Source organism: Hetaerina americana, unplaced genomic scaffold (genome assembly GCF_022747635.1).
Source record: "Hetaerina americana unplaced genomic scaffold, ioHetAmer1.1.p SCAF_4, whole genome shotgun sequence".
NCBI classification, from domain to species: Eukaryota; Metazoa; Arthropoda; class Insecta; order Odonata; family Calopterygidae; genus Hetaerina; species Hetaerina americana.
In genome coordinates this window covers 11,352,778-11,374,828 of record NW_027286985.1, presented here as the reverse complement: position 1 = coordinate 11,374,828, position 22,051 = coordinate 11,352,778, and the positions used below count along the sequence as shown (strand labels likewise).

General features: G+C 37.9%; 1 protein-coding gene across 3 annotated transcripts in view; it reads left to right on the top strand.

The window, feature by feature from the left end:
- Nos (Nitric oxide synthase) overlaps window positions 1-22,051 on the top strand; it is a 277,326-nt gene that overhangs the window by 101,178 nt on the left and 154,097 nt on the right. The window lies entirely within an intron of this gene.

Genomic DNA, 22,051 nt, shown 5'->3' with positions numbered 1-22,051 from the left:
GAAAGGAACTTCGAATGAAGTCTGTTCGACGCATGGACAAAGATGGCCTGAAGTGTTGGAGAATTTTCACAGTTCTATCGACGTGCTCAGTTTTTTGAGTCCATATTTCATATATGTGGGTGTTTTTAATTATGTCTATTATTAAACATATCTTTTATAACATTCTGATACAAAGGCCAAAACATTTTGTCCTCGGTTCAATGCTAAAATATTGAAAAAGGAAAGTATAATATTTCACACACTTCACGCACGTATACTGTGTGCGCAGTTCATAAAATTGTCTTCTACATTAACTTTGAAACGAGTAATGCGTGTTCTATGATGAGTTTCCCATGTAGTAAGTGTTAGCAGAGATACATGAGAAATAAAAAGAGGAAATTATCCATTACAGTCATGAATTCTAGCAGACAATGTTTGACTGATTTTTCACTTGGTAGTTGTTAAAGATAACACTTTAAACATATTTCGAGTCAAATATCATCATTTTTCTGTATTTTTAAAAATAACTTAGGTATATCAGGTTGTCTTCTTTGTCATCGAATCACTCCATTTATTCAAAATATATACTTTGCTCTACAAATACTCCCCAAATAATTTTATATCTTCACTGTTGTAAGATAATCGGATGCACTCTTAGACGCAATCACAGTTTAATGCAGTCACTCTATCGGAATCTACAAAAAATGAAGCATTACTTGAATGCAGGCTTTAATGAAATAACCTACTGCATTTAGTACGTAATCTTAATAGCATTTGGTCTTTTTACCTACCATTTACATATTTCACTGATGGACGTTCTGAAATTTTCAGAACTGTTTGACTAACTATACATTTTTCCTTCGTCTGATTTTTAAAGGTATTGAGTTTGGCAGTGTTGTTTAATGCTATATTTTGAGTTGTCTTCCAGTTTAAATCCCGTCATTCTGTATTTATAATGTGAGAAAACCATGCACATGGAAAATTTGAATAGAATTTCCAAATAAATTTTTTGAATAAATAAACACTTTCCACGATGATTTCGAATGTCAAACAAACTTATTGCACAAATGAAGTCACTAGAAGTTTTATCGGCTTCCTTTTCCCACTAATAAACGAAATTTATATATCTAATTTAGCAAAAGCAAATGATTTCCCGTGTTAAACATTTTCCTAAACATTGATGCGTTGTAATATTTTCAAGTAGAGACTTGTCACATAAATTTAGATACTCTGGCAGCTCACAAGTGCACATAGTGTTTCTAAATTTATCGCCATAATAAATTCATTTAATAAAGAAATATCGATCAGCATTTGTAAAAGTGCAGTTAATTGATTTCATATGAGTTACTTGGTTCATAATTAATTACACTCTTTCTTGGTGCATGAGGACAAGCGAGTCCTGTGCGATATTTACATGTGTAATAGGATAGGATGCTTACTTTAATGCACCTCCCTTATTTTACGAGCTAGTTTTTGTTGTTTTGATTGTGCTGTGACTTAATCATGTTCTTGCGTTCCTCGCATTCGGTGTAATGCCTATAAACATGGAAAATACAGAGGAAAAATCAAATAAAAATATTTCAAAAAGTCATTTTTTCATTGAGTAAAATAATTCTACGAATGCAAATCTCAAAAGTGAGAGCATTTTTGTATTCACTTAAGAAAATTCGCCCTTGATATTATTTTGTAAGGTAAATATTGATTACTCACTAGGAATGTTGATTTTCATTTAACTTTCATTGCGAAGAAAATATTAATTAATCTCTTATAATTAGAGCAATTTCTAAGGTTTTTTGCTATACTCAATCAATAATGTAATTTAAAAGAGTCAATTGTTTCCCGAATATCTTGTCACTTAAGATCATAAGAAGAACACATGCATCTTGCTTCAAGATTAGAATCTACATATAAATTTGATTGTTCTATCATTCAATACCAAGTTATTCTTACCATTTCTTTTCTTATCGATGCGCTGGATGTTTGCACGGGAAGAATGTCTTTCTTTCCAATTTCTGTTTCATAAAAGACAGTTTTGATTTATTTACTTCAAAATGTTATTCAAACAAACCGTATCTTTGCGTAATATTCTTACCATCACAAAGTCTTCAAATTTCTTTTATCCCCATTATGCATTGTACCCACTTTTAGTGACCAAATAGTCAACCCCAAAGTTTTAACTTATCTACTTAACTAACTTTTATCTTAATAACCTAATAATTTCTCACGCATGTGATTCGCTAACAATTTTTTACCCTATGTCGCCGGACTTCCAAATTGGCTTTCTTTTTTTATTTCATTACAAAGATTTCGTTAATCGGCAATTGGTATACTCCACATGTCTTACGTATTTTAGTTAAAGGCATCGGTTGTAATTTCACACGTGAGTGGAAAAAACATCGCCGCATTAATATACATGCGTACATATCAAACGTGCTGAGTAAACTGTTACGTCGTCAAATAAGAGTGAATATTCATTCCAATAATTCATTTCGTAAATTGAATTTTTTTCTTCCTCCTGACTCGAGTAAAATTTTTATGATATGTATACTTGCGTTAGTTATTATTGCTATACTTACGCTAATGTATCCACCACTTGTTAGATGACTCATTTTATTCTGTAAATATACCATCAGAACAGCATCTTCTGTACCAGATCCCTTTAAGTTTTGTCGAGTGCGAGAAAATCAGTGCTCATTTGACTTGCGTGAAAAGAACCAAACCATGCTAAAATTCAGATTAAGGTGTTATATGCATTAATAAGTTCAAAAAGAAGATTTAGATGTTTAGATAAAATTAACACGAACACGCTCTAATGCTCTCTCACTTTCATTATTATGGCTCAATATGTAGCAAAACATCATAAAGAGAAAGAATGTGGGTTGCTCGTATGTGTATTTATTTCTCCTGGCATTATAATTTTTATGCAATATCTACTATAAAATAAAAAAGTAATATCTGGACGAAACTTTTCAATATAGAACCCATATAGCGGCTGTTTCTAGCACACTAATAATACTCAGGTTTTTCAATGATACCAGAGTCTTGATGCATGTTTTCATTCTAAGTCCAAGGCACATTGATTTTTTTCAATTGGCCTAATATGGAACTCAGTAAACTCAAGACTTCTGATTTCCCTTCTTTCTTTCTTCCCAGAACTTTCTCATTTTTTCCCTATTGTTCGTCTTTGTTCTTCATTCCACACCCTCTCTGTTCTTTCTTTTGATTTGTCCACAGGAAATCTTGAGCTATCTACCAGTTTTATGCATTTTTTCCAGTTGTTGATTGTTTCTTCTTTTATTTCAATTCTTTCAGCGTCATTTTTAGTCTCCTTTGACCATTCTGTTGCGTATTTTAATATCGAAATATAGTTTGACCAATTTATTTTCATCTAACGTTTTCCAATCCGTTTGGTTGAATATATTCTTCTAGATATTGAAATGTTTCAATTATTTCGATTTTGTCATGATTGATTTTCTGGTGCCTCTTCCTACGGTGTCTGAATTCTATGAATTCTGTATTCTCATAGAAGATTTTCAATCCCGTTTTTCCTTTTCAATCTCATTTTTTCCTTTCAATCTCGTTTTTTCCTTTCACTCTTGACTCTTTAAATGTTTTTTCTCAAGTTTTCATTGATTTGTCCAGCACTAAATGGAAAAGTATCGATGAGGGTCCATCACCCTGTCAAATCCCCATTCGGACTTCAAATGGTTCAGAAAATTCTCCGAGAAATTTTATTAAGGATGTGGCGCCTTTAAGTGTTTGCTTTATATATTAGTCTCTTTATGTTGAGGTCTTCCCCTAATTAATTTTAAAGTATGAATACTGTTCGTCAGTCAATGGAGGCATACGCTTTATTTAAATCCACAAGGTCAACAACTGTATTCCTGTTCTGCATAGCTATATCCTTTAATGTGGTCTTTAACTTAAACGTTTTTTCTACATAAGATCTTACCTTTCTTGATCGTGCGCCTCTAATAATATACCCTACTTGTTTCTCTGCTCTATTTGATAAATATCTAGATTATATCTCATATGCTACTTGTCGATTGGGAAAAACTATATTTCCTTGTCAATTTTGTCCCCTTTTTTTTATGTAGTGGTTGGATTAGTTCTTGTTCCCAATGGTCTGGTATATTTTCTGTTAGCCAAATATTTTTCATGCTTCCATAAGGTTTTCCCTAGCAGTTTTCCCGCAATTTTCCGCTAATATTCTATCTTCCCCTGGTGACTTATTGTTCTATGGGGTTTTAATGGTAGTTAATATTTCTTCCTGAGTTGGTGGCTATGTTGGTGTGTAAACTTGATGTTGTTCTTGGACCTCTAACCTTTCTATTGGTCCTTCACTTTCAAGTAGTTCCTCAAAAGAGCCTGCTAGTAGTTGACGGTTTCCTTCGTTGTTCACTAGCAGGTTTCTATTTTTGTATTTCAAATGCAAGCTTGGTGGTTGACATCCTCCACCCGTTAGTTTTCTTTTAATGGTCTGGTCCATAGCGTTATTCTTTTTAAATTCTGTGCTAATTTCTTTTAATCCGTTGTTATCGTATTTTTATCTCAGTTCCGACGGTTTTTTTTATGTCATATTTCTTTTTTCTGTGGATTTATTTCATTTTTATCCTTTCAAATTTGTGTTCCACCTTTTTAGTCTGTTCCCAATCGCTTTGTCACAGATCATTTTCCACCACCTGTGCTTCTGTGTTCTTGCTGGTTGTCACAGCTACCTTGCTGCCTCCAGCATTTTGTGTCTTATTTCCTTCCAGGTTTCCACATTTTTCCTGTTAATTTTTTGTTGAATTCTTTTGATTCTGTGCTAGGAGGTTTTTTGTCAATACAAACTTGTATCTATCATCAGTTACAGTTTTTGTTAGTTCAGTTTGAATTTTGTCCTAACTTTTGTGAGGCAATGGCCCGAATCCATAACGACTCCCTTCCTCACTCTAACATCCATTATTTCTTTGTGACTTTCTCAAGCTATTTCTACGTGGTATATTTGGTATTCGTCTTGTCTTATGTTTGGAGAACTCCATGTTATCTTTTTTCTAAGTAGTTTCCTAAAAATATCGACGCTAAGTCTTATACTGAATTGCTTACCGCAAACAATGTCTTGTACCGTTTTTGTTTGTTCTAGTATGCTCGAGATAATTCTGAATTATTGTTTTGAATTTCCTTTCGCACTCGTGCATGTAAATCCCCTACTAAAAGTTCAACATGATGTCGTATTTTTGATATTTTATTTCCAATAATTTCCAGAAATCTTCTACTTTTTCCATTTGCGTTAATGATAGGGTACCACTCATTACCTGATCTAAAGAAGAGGAATGAGATCCATTCTTCTTGCAATGTGATGCCTTTAATAGTCTCTTCCAGTTTCACTCCCCATAAACGCTGTACCTCATATTGCGTTATACTATATATTTTGATCTCTGACTGCCGGTTTTCCTTTATAAATTCTGCAGCCTCTTGATTTTATTGCATTCTCATCTACAAAAACTACTTGTTTCTTTGAATAATAAAAATTCTAGCGCAGTCATTTTAGCCAGTTTGCCAATTTTACGAAGTGCGATGAGGTTCAGTGTGTTCCAACTCAGTTCAGAGTGCATCTTCTTTGGTTTTATTTTGGACATATTGAAATATATAGAGCCAACTCAAAATCTTCGTTCTATTTCACCGCTTTAAAAATACATAATATCCAAACTAAGGTCATCAATCGTGTGCTGAGCAGATGGGTGAGGTAGGATCCGCAAACTTTATGAAAAACAAATCGAGAGAGGAAAAGAAAACATTTTTTACAATATGAGACGGTTTGTTCTGTTAACCGCTGTTTTTGCAGCGCCTATGATTTATTTATCTAAATATATATGCAATATTTGATTTATTGGGAATTAAGTTGTGTGTACTTAAAGTAGCTTGATTTAAGGTACTCTCAGATAGTTGAAAGAGATCTACCCAAACAAGAGAAGCGGACTTAAAAATCCCCGCATTAACGTTATGCATACCTATGCTCAAATATATATTTAGAATAAGGAATTAACGCCATCGCCCCGCTTACATCAAATTTTAGTAAATATCTAGCGGGGAAGAAGTGAAAAACTCAGCATTTTACTCATGACTCTCTTTCACGCAATCCAAGGGTGATAAAAGGTTATCCAATTTAATAATTCTAATAATAATCCCTCCCCTCAGCTCAGGGAGAAGTAATATATTTCTGACTTATTGTCTATTTCATATCGAGATCAGCAGAAAATCTAATGATCTAATTTCGCCAATATTGATTGAATTGATCTCTTGCGGCTAGTAGTGTTGATTAATTAAAAAAACAATTTATTCAATTAATTTCGCTAACTTTGATGCACCACATTCCATTTGAGAAAAGTTCAATATTTCATTGAACTTTTCTTCTGTTTATAATGCGATAAAGGTAAAGAATTGAAAAACTATACTGATGGACGACAAATAGCTTTATTTTCAATCATTGCATACCTTTCTGTTTTCCGTAAGGTTGTTTGATGTAACATTTTTACTGAAAGAATTATTCATCTCCTAATGTATTCCCTTCAAAGAGTCCATAAAAAATTGGATATTCAAAATTTTAAATATTTAATTTAATACGAGGGCTATATTAATATATATAAACGTATATATATATATATATATATATATATATATATATATATATATATATATATATATACAGGGTTCGTCCGGAAAATAAGTGTACTAACTCCTGGGCTGGGCGCGCCGCTCCAGGCGCGCCCAGCACCGCTCTGACGGGCTGCAATTGGAGGGGGGTATGTTGGCAAGCGACGCTGAAAAAGGCAGTCGGCTCTGAGCTGTGGTGTAGTGAGGAGCTCTGTTAACGCGAACCTCCACGCTTCGACCCACGTCACGGAACGCGATGCCGAAGCAGCGTTATTCCATCAAATTTGCGGTAAAGCTTGGGAAATTGTCTACCGAAACTGTCGGTATGATTAACCAGGCTTACGGGGAGTCAGCCATGTCCAGAAACATGATCTTTCGGTGGCACAAGATGTTCGTGGAGGGCAGAGAAGAGGTCGACGACGAGTCTTCGAGAGGTTCCCGATGATGCCCTCGCGGGAGCGTTCCAGGAATGGGAACGCCGCTGGAACAAGTGTATCGACTCACAAGGGTCCTATTTTGAGGAATATTAGCTTAAGATATGTAAAAGTGTAATAAATTTTTTTTCCTGAGCTCAGTACACTTATTTTCCGGACGAACCCTGTATATACATATGAACATATGTATGTGGGTCACGATAGTCCGGGGGTAGAGCGTTGGACTACTGAGCGGAGGGTCCCGGGCAAGTCTCTTGGCATCTGCAGCTCCACCCAAGCTGTGTGATTTTTCGGGCACCAGATCTTCCTGGGAAACCATTACCGGCACAGGAAAAACTGGCCAGTGTGTGAATAACCTGATATGTGAATTTCACACGCCGTATAGGGCTTAGTACTGGGTGGACTCCACCATCACCTGTCACTCGTCCCGCCAAATTCACCACCCCGCCATGTAACCCTCACGAAAACCTCCACCGCTTTCTCCGCCCTCTTACACTCGTCCCATATTACCTCCTACCCCCGCCGAAATACTCGTGATCTAGGTTCGTTTGTGCGACAACCCTTGTTGGTGACGCACTCCCAGATCCGAGTGGAGGCCAGGGGGAGCAGGGGGGTCTCCCACCGACGAAGGGGCCGCACACACGAGTAGACTTGTCCACATTACGTGAGGAGGGTCGGATGGAGCATCACTAACCAACCAACCGCCCCTCGCCCACAGACACGCCACCAGCAAGCTCGCTGCGTTTTAACCGCGTGTGCGTATAAATCCGATCCGCCGCCCCACTCTTATGTCCCCGTCCGCGTTCTGGCTCGGAAAGCGTTCCCGCGAAATGCAAAGTGGAGCGAGAGGATCGTAAAAGCCACTGTTGTCGCTCCGAGGGACAGAAAATTGCATTTTCATCTTTTGATGTTTATGCATTGAGCTGCTGCACGCGACGGAAAAAAACCGAGGGCAACTTTTAATCCCGCTTGGTGTTTTCACCCCTCGTGAAGGCCACTTTTTGCTGTAATTAATGGGACGATTCAGTTGAGGATTAATTAGCGCAGCTAAGAGAATCTTCATTTCGACGACAAACTTTGGGAAAGTTAAATAGCAGGATGTGAGGAGTAGTTATGAACAGAGTGCATGAGGTCGTTAGTGTAGAGGGGAATGAGCCCAGAAATTTTCAATTGCAAGCGGTACACCGCATGAAATAATGAAATAATGAGATACAATCGTTAATACGGGGGAGAGTTTTTGTTTTTCCTATCATAAAGAATGAGAATTGGCCCGTTTCAAATGTTATAGAAGCGGTTATATTATGAGTGAATAGATATTGTATTTAAAGCAATATTGTAAGCAATAAATTCTTTCATTCAAACGCTAGATCTATTCTCAAGTGATGATATTTGGATACCAGACGATAATACGCTTCCTTTGAAAACATTCACTTAGATGTGTAGGGACCCTTTTCAATAGTAAGGAATTAACATTTTTTTACCAGGCGAACTTTGTTTAATTTGATTTTTTTAATCACTATAATATTTGCGAAATGACCCTGTTTCCAAAAGAGAGAGAATCAAGAACTTTCCCTTCAACTAACATCCTTTCCATAATTTTTAGCTGCAATCCATAAATTAGCCCTACCCTAACCATGTAATCCTATTCCAAAATCCCTTATTAATAATCCACAATCGATTATTATTATTATAGGTAATCTACCGGTTAAGGTAGGTTTTGGATGGAACCGGCAACCAAACATTTCTCTGGTGTCTTCTAACGAGGCACAACCCTACATCCTACTCTAAATCAAAGTCACTCTTCATTTCCGTAGACTACCTTCCTCCCTTCATCCCGTCCAACATCCCCATCCTACTCCTGCCACTTCCACGTTTGCCTAACACTCTCTCCTCTATAACAGTCTTCAACGTCCCATTGCTAACCAATATTCTTTTAATACATTTGTCCTATCTCCTTATGATTTCTTCCACCAATCCTTCCTCTTCCCCAACCATACTTTATTTGTATTCAATTCTGTCCATTTCACATACTCTATCCTTCTTTACACCCACATTTCAAAAGCTTCCAAACTACGCCTATAATCCACCTTCAATGACCATGTTTCCACGTCGTACATAACTAGGCTCCAAATCAAAGTTTTTACGAGCCTTTTTTTTCTCGAACATTCTTACTCAACATCCTCCCTCCCAACTCCTCGTGAATGCCTCTTTGACTCGGGCAATTCTTCTCATTACATCCCTACTGCTTTGTCCTTTTTGGTCCAAAACACTTACGATATAAGTAAACTTTTCCGCCTGCTCTAGTTTTTGCCTTCTTATTTTAATGTTTCTCAACAATGCTTGCAACCCCTTGGCTGCCTGACACACTAGAGCTTGATCATCAGCAAACATGACTGATTTTAACGGATTCCTCGCCAACTTTCATTCCTATCCGTAGTATTTCCCATGCCTCCTTAATAATATCCTCCACATATACGTTGAGCAGTACAGATGGTAATGGCCAACCCTGCCTTACTCCTCTTCCAAACACTGCCCATTCGGACTCTCTGTCTCCCACTTGCACCTGAGCAGTCTGAGACATGAACAGGTTCAGATTAGCCTCCTATATTTCCAATGTACGAGTATATTACTCCAATGATAATTACCTCCCTTCCACGCCATGCTTTCGGAGGAACTCAGTTCCAAAAGAATAGGTATAAATATGCTACCAATGTCTTTGTCTTGGTGGCTGAAAGGGACGGATTAAGGCTTTGATCTCCTTAGGGTATTTCCCTCTTTGATCCCTTATATCACTTTCAAAGCATCAAATTTTTGTCATTTCTGGGGTATCGCCAGCATAGTATAGCCATCATTTATTCGTGTTTCTATTCGAAGACTGGCTGATTGCAGACTAAGTCATCATAATACTCATCGGCTGATTTCATCGCATCTCGCTCACGGTATCACCAAAGAGGTTTCCTTGCGATAATGTCTCTCTATCGAATTGCCTGTGTGACCGTTCTTTTTTACTTCACTTTTATCCTAGCTAAAATAAAGAATACGAGAATATCGTAATTGAAACTTCGCGAGAAACATTAAGCAAAAAATATACAGCATTTTTTACTATTAAGGTTATCACATATTAAATCATACTAAATTACAAAAGTGACAAATTTACAAGGGGTTTAACTATTATTTTAGCTTTACGGCTAGGGAAGAGGAATTTTGGTTTGATCATAGCAATTAAGTGTCGTATAAACATTAAAAATTTTAAATTTCCCTGTCTTTCTTTGAATTAAGTAAAATTTTATTCAAATATGGTAAAGAAATCCTTTCTAGTCAACCGTAGGAGCACATATGTTTTACCCCAATTAAATATTTTTTTTTATCTTATCATCATATTCCATTTATATTTTTTTGCATTATATTTTGATCTAATTTTTTTTAATTTGCCTTTTCTACGTGTTTTAATCACAATCGTAACCGATTTTTTGGCCGCTGTTTTTTTTTCCTTATCGAAATAAAAAATACTTGCTTAAATTTTTCCCTGATACCCTTTCCCTTGCAATACATTTACGCCAACACTGGACCTATTTCCGGATCCATCACTCATCTGCCTGCATTCGTTCATTTAATTTCGCTTGGAAGCAATCTTTCTCTTCCAACGGTTTTTGAAATCAAATTTAAATTAACCTCCATCTTTTCTCGCCCTTTCCCATTACCGTCGAAGTTTCCCCACCCTGAGAACTCACTGTTCCTTTTGTGTAATTTAATTGTTTTTCCTGCCCATTATTCCCGTTCATTTTTCCGTGTGATGAGCAATACCCTTTTATTCATTAAGTTTTCCTCTTTCTTTCTTGCAATTCCTCGTACTAAGACAGTCCGTAGTCATAACTGACAGATTTGTTAAGTTTTCTTAATACACACAGAGACAAGGTTCATTCGTCATCCTGGCCCCATATGTTTTCCGCAAAACTATTGTCATTAAAAAATATTATTTTTTATTATTTATACTGCCCATTCAGACTCCCCGTTCCCTACTCGTACCCGAGCAGTCTGAAACATGTACTGGTTGCGAATCAGCCTCCTGTCCCTCCAATTTATTCCTTTCTTGTGTATACACTTTTATTCATCCTATTTAACTCGTTATTGGTTCAGATTTCGAATAATATAGATTCGTCTTGTGCAAAGTTCTAAGTGTCCAGATCAGGATTCATTGTAACGGATGCTTACTAGTTACCTTTGCCGGCATGACTTCTTTCTTCCATTTTTTATATCGATGTGTGATGTTTGTTATTACGTGATTTATGTGCGATCAATTGTGATTACGACCATCTTAAATTTTCTTTCACTCTATGGGAGGTTCAATGAATTTTGCATGCAGAAAAGTCATCACAAATGATTAGAAGAAAAAAAGTTAGGATATTAAATTAGTGTAGTGGCCCTTAAAGTGGTTCTATTTGTCAATATGACGCTAATATTTTATTTTACTACTTCGTGCCTATGGTTTTAATTTATATTTATGATACAGTTGTTGTTTGACCACTCAGTGCAAGACGATGCTAAGTGTGGGAATAACTCCGAGGGAACTGAGGAATTAGTACTAAGTAATGTAAGGAAGAGACGGAGAACTTATATGAGAACCAATGCTTCTTCCTGATTAACAATTACTTTACATTGACTGAGGTTTAGTGCATTGAATGAGGGAGGAACAAAATTTAACAGTTTGGATAAAACATTTTGAAACCCATACTTTGGGCAAATATCTTGCTGAAAATTCATGAAATCAAGCAAGCAGTATTAAGATAAACATGTGGTAAAAATTTGTTAACCTACGAGTTTTATTGGAGCACAGGATAAAACGAGACATGAGTAGGAAAACGTAAAAATAAGAGGAAGTAATGAAAGAAAACCATCAGAGGAAAAAACGGCACAGCCTGAATTTCAAATTGTTTGTGATTTTTTGAGTGTTTTATCCTGCTAAACTTGAAAACCTGTGGAGAGAAATAAATTTCAACTGTTGATAATGTTAATGTTCATTAGGATATTAGCAATTATTATTTTATGGTTGGTAAATATTTACAAATTCTAATTTTTCGTGCTAAAAGAACTTCCCAATTCCTGGAATGTCAATGTATTCAAGTTTACATTAATGTTTTCAAAGTTATAATGAGAATCCCCGCATTAAAAGCTTGCCACGTAAATTGTTTGGCATATATTAATAAAAAGAACTCGAGATAAAGGTAGGAAAACAAATTATTCGACTGCGGGTTTTGATAGAAAAATTCGGTAGAGGGGCTGCAGAGAGAGAAAAAGAAGGGGATGGATGTTTCGTTCGGGGATTCCGTAATATTGTCCGAGAAGGCGAGGGTTAAAATGAGCGGAAGCAGACGTGAATGATAGGGCGCTAGACGTCCTCGACGTTTAAAACGTTTGACGGGCGGGCGAATCGAGCCGCATGGGAGTGTATCGGAAAGCGAGGGATGGCGGGAGAGGGTGGGGGTGGAAAATTTAACTGCGAAAGCGAGCGGAATGAGGTTCTGGAAGGAGACCCTTGGCGGAAGGATCACAAGAGGGGAGGGAAAAATAGGGGCTTTTGAGAGGGAAAATTTCAGATTGGCGCTTGCTTGTTTGGGGTTTGGGGGCTTGGTTTTTCAACTGAGTGGATAGCGGTTGGGAATTGAGAGGGAAAAAGGAGAGGGGGGGAATGTGCGGGGTTAGTAGAGATAGAGAGAAAACTTAGGACCCTTCCTTTGTGTGGCTTGTTGGCGATAAATATTCCGGGGATGAAAAATGAAATGAAAAAAATGAGGATGGGAAGGGGAGACTGAGGAAACGTCGTAGCGTAGCGAGCGGTGATCGATTCTCTTGAAAATGGAAGACCGGATGTTCTTCCTTTGCCTGATCGCTTCATTTGATTTACGTTCAGATCCTCCTTGGGTCGGAGGCTCTCGCGGAATAAATCTTGCGGGCTAATCTGTTAATTTTCTTGCTTCGGAAAGTGTCCAGTCGAATCAGAATCAACCCTGTACCCTCAGCCCCTTACACCCATTCCAAAACTTATTTACTCTCGACTCACTGGCTCGCGGTTGTCAAAACAAAGTTTCTTCTCTTGTGGATGAGTGGCGTTTAAAAGTTTGTTCCTTGCTTGGAGACTTCTGGCAGCTGGCATAATGGCACTTTACTTCTGCGATGTGAAATCAAACTACATTCTTACATGACTGCTAGTTAAAACGGAGGGCACCTAGACTTAATTGGTCTGGTTATTTCGTTTCATAACTGAGGGATTCGTGGAGCGTATTTGATCGATCTTTCACGGAATAATAACCAAAGGGTATGGATCAAGATTTTTGCCATGGATGATCCCAATTGATTTCCGGCATTCTCCTCACAGAGTATTTCCATTCCTGAAAGGAAAATACGAAGTCAAAGATTCCTTTTATGAATTTCTACGAAAACTTTTGTCTCTCGTGTAAGAAATTTGCGATTTAAACTCGTTTTCATTGATACGAATTCTTCGACTTTGAAAATATTAATTGTGGGTGGAATATAATATTTAATCTATTGTAGAAGAAGAGGAATATATAGAGGGAGGGTTTATCCTTTGGTTAGATCACTTACGGGGAAAATTCAGGTTTGTGACCCGATTGACGGTTGTGAATATCCCCAGCTTCAGGTCAACTGTCTTTTCATTTGTCAGAACTGCTCGGGAAACGGTAGGGCCGCCAATGAATTGATGCTAGCTGTGCCAATACCACACTTAGTAGGACTTTTTACGAGCTGAGGTGGGAACGTCATCTCATATAAAACCAACGTCCGTGTTGAATTTTCTCGATCTTTAACTATAAGTTTGGACACAAGTTAATTTCCATCGGGCGTTAAATTTCAAGTCCAAAAGACTGGGGTTACACCGCTATTCGATGAAGTCTACAATATGTTCTTTGTTCACTTTTCAACCCTTCCAGGGTTGAATCTGCTCGTTTTAGGTCACAAGTCAAAATCAGTAGAAAGTTGCTAATACTATATGCGCGTTAATCGTAGTGGAAAACAGGTAGAAAAGTCATCCGAAGACATCTCCAGAGAAGTTATCTTCTATGTTTCCTCGTACTAATTTTTGGGCCTCATTTAGGCATCCTTCAAAGTATTAGTCATATCGGTCTTTTCCACCCGAGATAAATTTTCTAGAGAATAAAGAAAAAACCATTTTAGTTTACCACTCGTGTACACGTGAGCAATAAGCTCTAGAAATATTTCACGGCAAGTTAAGCTTTAACTTCCTGATGCATATAATTGCCTCTACTAAGAGGAAAGTCATTTCTAATTGCCAGCTTATTCGAATCGGTGTATCGGGTTCTGAGGGAAATGTTGTTAAGGAAAATCGATACGTAACCATGCCCCATTTACCCGTTTGCAACTTCAGAAATCCGTTACGTAGAGGCTCTTGTCAAAGCAATCCATTCAAATGCATCGGTCATCTTCCTTCGCGCAAATAAATTATTTTTCCTGTAGAATTTTTAACAAACTTCAAGTGAATAGTTTTGAGCGGCGTTAAAAAAATATTCAAACGATTTTCCCAACTTCTATTCATTGCTTTCATTATTTTCTTCTGTACTTCATTGGTCATTTTTTATCCCTTTCTCTTCTTTTCCTTCCAGCTTCGTAGGATTCTCTTCAATAGAGTATAAGTTGAGTACGTACTCATTTCCGTGTTTTCCCTTTGCTGTTAGATTTGCTGTGTTCTTGGCCATATTGCAGTTCACTGACAGGGCTCAAATTTCGAGGAGAAAATGCGGGGTGAGGAAAAATCTATTTGAATGGAAATAACGTTTACGACCCATTCCCGTTTGAGTATGCCGTGCTTCTATATTGGAATTACATTTCCGTACACAATGCACACACACAAAGTGAGACGAAATTCAATTTTTTTAGCATTATGTACGAAAATATTCGATGTGTTCTTCGACAAAAGGGTGCTCGAAAAAAAGAAAAACTCTTTAAAGTGAATGGTGGACCTGTAAACACCAGTAAAGGTGATTTGTTCGAAAACGAGAAGATTAGGAAAATCGTAGAGATGAAGTGCAGCATTATGTGTATACTCGCATACCACAAAGCTTCAATTCAATTAAATTCCGCGCAATAATTTTCGCTGTTAAATCCAGTTTGAAAGAAAGTGCGGTACTATGAGGGTTCTCTGTTATCTTTCATAGCAACGTGAAAGTACTCTAAGGTATTTTATCGCATTCCTTTCAATAAATTATAATTCTATCGTGACTTCGCTTCATACTCAAGTAATTTTAACGTGACGCATCATTGTCGAAAAATATCATATCTAAATTTCGTATCACCATTCCATATTTTTACTGTCGGGAAAATTATGCATGCTTTCGATGAACCTAATACCATATTGAATATTTTGAATAATGAATATTTCGGGATGCAAAATTATTTAAATTTTTCAGGGACAATCTGGACTCATCATATCCACCGAGATCAATTTTTTTTCCATGTGCCAAATAACTGACAAAACACATTACGGATGCATTTAGACTTACATTGACCGAGGAAAAAAATTCTAATGTGCACGAATTATACTCAACGGAGAGAGAGAGCGCGCGCGCGAGCATAATCAGACGATTCTCACTCGTGGGAATAACACATGGCTCGTAAAAAATAACATACTTTTGCTGAATAAATTCTTGTAGGGGGAAAACAAGGGGAAACATTTGAGTGATGATAGAAGAAACAGAAACGTCAAATTACACTCTTTCGTTGTTTATCAGTTAATAAAGTTTTTCTGTGGGGAATTAGAAACATTATATACTCGTATAATGGGGAAAGAGCGAGGGGATAAAGTGAGAGAGAAGGATGCTGGGTCGGATAAAAAGCTGGGACTATGCAGGAGAATCTGAATGGATGGACAAAGATGCGAAAACCGACCAGGCATAGGTTCTTGGGAAGGAAAGCATATGGTGGATCGGTTGGGTATAAATAAGAAACTGTGCGATTAAGGAAAAGAATAACCACCCTCGTGACGGAGGAGGAGTTAGGGGGAACAGTTGAAGGGGAGATAAGCGAAACAGTAATGCTAGTTCACGAGGTTCGAAAAGGAAGGCTATAAGGGGAAAAACCGGAGTGGTGGGCACAGGTGAGTGAACCCCACCGGCTGGTGTTAAGGACCTGGGCGGTATGGGGGAGGGAGGGTGGAAATGTGAATGATTGGTGGACGTTGGGGCCGGGGGGGCGAGGGAGGAGGGTGGTATACGGCCGCCGGCGCGGGGAGGGAAGCGGAGGGCAATGTGGAGGCGGATGTTCCTCAAGAAAAAACGGGAATGCGGAAGCATTTGATCGCGCCGCACAATGTTACGTGCCACAATTTAAGGTTCTGCATTTCCAATTGCTTCAGTCGGTCGATTCTTAATCCTTTTGGCTTCATGCGAAGAATATTTGGCCACAAATCATATATGCTAACACAGACTGAAAAATATTTTTTAATATGAGTACGTATACGAGTATTTCTATATACGAGCAAATATATATTCATATACACGAATCAACTCATACATGTCTGGTCCCCTGGCAACTACCTTCCTATACCCTTACATCCGCTGGCGAGGTAATGGGTGAATTTAGATATACGTAAATACAGCAACCTCTTTTCTCCTGTCGGTTTTTCTATAAAAGCTTATGTGCAGCATTCATAATCGCTCAACTTCTTACTCTATAGCTTCCGCTTTTTTAGTTTCTAGTCACATCATATAATTTAATCACACTACAACCAGTCAACTTATATCCAATGATGATAATATATACTTGGATATCAATAACTGCTAGATAATTTATATTCTAGTGCGAATCGCCCTTTTACATTTTGATAAGAATTATCTGAACTAATCAAAATGATATTATATAAATAAATAAATATATATATATATATATATATATATATATATATATATATATATATATATATATCTCGATTGTACGGAAACACTCACACGAGCAGTATAATATTGGGACGACACAATAGGACACAAATAGAATAGTAACACTTAATATGTATTCTTCAACATTTGAATTCATTAATCGTGGTTAAAATAGAAATAGATTTTACATATAATAATACGCATGTCATGTTTTCTCGTAGACATTTCAGGCTTCATTCATGAGCGAAATTATACTTGCATGATAATTGAATTAATATACATGTTCTTATTTTGTTCTGATTGGAACCTAAGGAATGTGATGTAGGCAACTACAGTAAGTAATTTAGTATCGCACGTGGCTTAATGGCAAAACAACAAATGTATTTGCAGAAAAGGAATAACGGTAGCTCAGAAAGCTCTCTCATAACCAAGTGGTTTATTAACCTATCACTGTTTGCAATCTCGTATGCTTTAAATGCTTTCTTCGTGATGCTGAATGGCTAAAACGTATGTAAAATGCAATTTGTTAAATACAAGTTACATATACACCCCTTAAATTTCTTCAATCCGAAAATGGACTTACTGTCATACTTGCGTTGGTAGAAACTACTCGAAGAACACAGAGATTGCCGTTTTTCGACAATGCTAGCAGTTAATATGACCACCCATTTCGTTTTTGGACCGTGTTTAATTCGATACTCGATTCTGTTCCTTGCGTCGTTGTAGCTAAACCTTCAGTCAGATAATAGAGGATTCACGTTAAAGACTCTCAAGTACTTTCCATCGGATCTTTAAGACCGCAGTCTATGGGACCGAAATAAGGACACCCGCTCTCCTTTGCGCCAAATTTCCTCGTCTAAGTGGACGGTCCCTTAAACAGTCAACTTCTAGGGTTCTCCGTCCCACCGGATATGCAACCCACCCCCTCCCCAACCCCCTAACTTCAATCCCGTCTTCCGAGAGGCAGTGCTACTCGGCGCCGCAGTCGATGACGACGACGAATTGCGCGTTCGGAGAAGCGGCGATGAGCACCTCGGGCGCACGAATATTTCCTTTGCGCCGGTCGATCCTACCTTGTTTTTCTCTCTTGACGACCGATTGCGCAGAAAGTAAGAAAAAAAAAGTTTCCTCGATCGTCCTTCGCCCGATGCCCGAAGGGAGAATGGCGAAATCTTTCCGCGCGCAGATTAAGTTTCTCTTTTTTTTTCGTCGACTCCTCCTTCCTCGTAGTGAGACACGTTCAGTAGAGAAAAATTTCACTCAAGCCGAGAGAGCGAATGTATTCGCTCTCTGTGGTCATCGCTTGAGATCGTCTCTCCTCAAGTCTGTCACTTGACCTAAGAACGGTGAAAGTGGTGGCTCGGTAGCGATACGGGATCGCCTGTAGGCGATATGGGATTGATGTAGAGGATAAGGGGAGGAGGAGGAGATGAAGGAGGTGGATCTGGAGGATGTCTTGACCTTTCGTATGGAGCTCTGGAAGAGGAACTGGAGAAAGAAAGGCAAGAGGGTAGTGTTGGATTGGGGAAGGAAAACAATCGGTCCACACACTCCTCCCGCCCCTTGACCACTCCGTCCTACGTTAAGTTTTATACCTTTTCTCCTAAAATAGAGTAAACCGATCCCCTCCCCCGTCGGCCTGGGAATATTTTTATCCCTCGACGGCTAGGAATGCTCACTGAATGCGCCAGAGTAAAGGCAGACGTCAGAGTGGATAAATTGCTTTTTGGCTGACGAACACGCATGCCATCACGCCGCCAAGGCCTTCGTTGGTGAGGGTAGCCATAGCCGCGAGTTGAAAATGCAGGTGTGCATGCCCTTGAAGAGAGAGGGGGTGACGATTTCTCTTTTTCCTCCCCATTCTCTTACCGGCATTCACTGCTTCACATCTTCCGTCTTTCAAGCGCATTAATTTCTCAAGTGCTTTACAGTAAATACACACTACTTTTTAAAAGAACTGAAGAATCATTGCTTAGATTGGCATGCCAATCTAATGATCTTGAAGTGCATTAGATTTCAAATTACTTACTAATAATTTTCAAAAGATATTTCGTTTTCCCAAAGTCTTTGAATTGGGCGGTTTACCTGAGAGCCATTAGCTTAAATTATTTGCACACGACTCAACATTTTATATTGGCTTTATTTTAAGGACATTTCCAACTTAATTCAATTTTTAATATCTTCGTCGGAATCATGAAAATCTCCTTAGTAAAGAAAGAGGAGCTAGTTCGAAATTAGGCCTACTTTTTTATCAGAAAGAAAAATATTAAAGATTGCTTTACCTTTAGTACCAGCATTTTCTGCAGGATTATTTTTATCATTTTGAGCTCTTACAATGTTAAATATTTCACTAAACTAACTACCAACTATGCTCTATAAAAAAGTATGCTAAGTTATGGTATATTATGGGTTATTTTGGGTCTTCTAAAAAAGATGCTAAAGGGTCAAAAGGAACCGGAGGCCAAAAAAATGTATTTTGGGGACAAAATTGTTCTCAAATTTATTTTATCAGCTAGATATCAAAACTGACTGCTGACTGCGACTGACTGCTTGCAATGTGAGAATAGTCTATATGTTTTAAGCTCGAAAAAACCTTTCCAAGTTTCAGAGTCACAGATTAAAATTCAACGATTGTCACACGGTGTCAATGTTTCACCCTCGCAAAATTAATACGCTGTCCATCGAAGTTTGAACACTACCCCTTCAGGCATTCCTTCTCCCCCGGGCATAAATATTTCGCGCTAAAGTTCATTTCCATTTCTCATCACCCTCTCTATACCGCTTCCTCTCTCCCCTTTATTCTCCCTCCTTTTCCGACTTGATCATGCCGCTTCATTCCCCTCTCTATCAATTTTCACATTCGCCTCTCATCACTCCTTCATCCCTTTTCCTCCTCCGGGCATCAACTGGTCTCGGGAGGGAAAAGCCCCCCTCTAACGGTTCCTCCTCTCCCTCCCCCCCTGCCAACGCAGCCTCTCTGCCATCACCTCATCATCTATCTCCATTCTCCATCTTTTCTTTTCGTTCCTCGACCACCTACCCCATTAACAGGAAGGAAAAAAACTCTGAACTAAGTCTTCGGAAGGAAAATCTCAGAACCCTTCTCCCTCGTATCTCTCTTCCTTCCACCCGAACAGAGCCTCCTCACCTTCAGCCTCCCAGGACACCTGTTTACTCTATTAACAGCTGCTTAAGAGAACAGTCACACGTCCAAAATTATGATATGTATGTCTGTCTTGTTTTGTTTCATGTTCACTCGTTGGTTTCAATCCCGAAATCAGACTTCACGACACATTAGGGTTGAACTCCTGCATACGTAAAAATCTACTATGTATACAATCGCAAAGCGCGGTTGCAACTATGCCCTTTATACGACAAGCTATGTCGATTATTTTATTGAAATGTATGCACAATACATCTATGCGTTTATGTTAGCTGTGAAGGAGGTCAAGCAGTTGAAATCATCGATGGATAAGTGCATATTATTAAATTTTAATACTAAAGAGCCATATTCCAAAGATTACGGGAGATGCCGAAACAGTAACTTTCAACGGAGTCATTCGAGTCATACGAGTATGCATTTCAATGTAATAATTTCAGGTCAAGGCGAATGATTTTTACACTCTGAAATTATTGCACTAAAGAGCCATGTTGAGGTACTCGTAACCTCGCTTTGACTGTAAATATACAACCTAAAAAAAGTTGACAGTAAGTCTGACAGATCCATTTTAATCCAGATTATGTAACCTTCAGCAAATGAATTTCACTCAATATAATCTTCCAGACATATACTATATTTATGGGAATTCAAATAAACATGGTTTGTATAAAAAGTATTGGAAAAATAGATTTATTTCAGATATTGCTACAGTACCTCAAAATTCTTCAAAGTACATCCCTTGAGCATCGATACACTTTTGCCAGAGACTTTTCCTTGACTCAAAGGCTCCCTGGTCGATGTATCCCGGAAGGTCCTCAAGAGTACGCGTGCAAGCTTCTTCGGTGGCACTTAAGGTCCTATGGTGGCGTTCTTTCAGAGAGGATATCACTTTAGGGAATAGAAAATAGTCTGCTGGTGCCAAGCCAAGAGTGTTAGGGGGTTGGGGAATCGTCCCGATGCCGTTACTGGAGGAATTTGCCAGCAGACACTTGACTCTGCTCTTGGTCGTGCGTCAAGACCTTGGGTACGAGTCTAGCGCAGATATTTTGCATCGCCAAAATTTCAGTGATGAAGGTGTACACTGTTATCTTATCAATGCCAATACGATCTTCAATCATATGCAAACTTAACCGACGGTCTGAATTCAGCACTCAGTCAGGAAAAATTTGTTACAGATAATTTTTAAGTAAACCTTGTAATTCAAGTATATCCATGGCGTGTGAGAAAATATGGGGAAAATATTTAAGATCTCTTTGAAATTGCGACTGAAGAAGGTAATCATGGAAGTAATTGTTGACTGTAAAACCTCAATTTCAAGTACTATTTTAACCGTTGAATGTTTAAAAAACTCAAATTAAAATTAGATTATCTGACTGAGTAATGATATTTAGGAATAACAGTAATAGTTACGCTAGAAGTATTTACTTATAATCCTTTAGAGACAGATGGTAATTCCATTTTGCAAAAATGAATCCATTTCAGGAACTAAAAACTATTCAAGTCTCATGGAAGCAAAAAATTCCAATAAATCCAACTGGCCCGTAAAATTGTTGTTAACCCGAAGGAATATACAAGGTGAAACCAGGCAGCAAGCAATCTTCACTTATTCAGAAACTTTCATTTATAGGCAAATAATTCAACACTCTTTACTTCAAACCTTCATAACGCCTTATGTACTGTATTGTTGCATTTTCTCAATGTGACTCACCGTGGTTTTAGTGGAATACACTCATCTTGGTCACGCGGTGACATTTCTTGGGATTTTCTGCACGAATTATCTGTGTCAAATCCAATAGAGTAACGTAAACGCACCAGTAAATTTAGAAATATAAACATAAACGCACTAGTAAATTAAAGAAACTTTATTGTCAAACAATAAAAGTTTGGAAAATAATACATTACCACATCTTAATTCCAAGTACCAACACAAAGAAACTGTC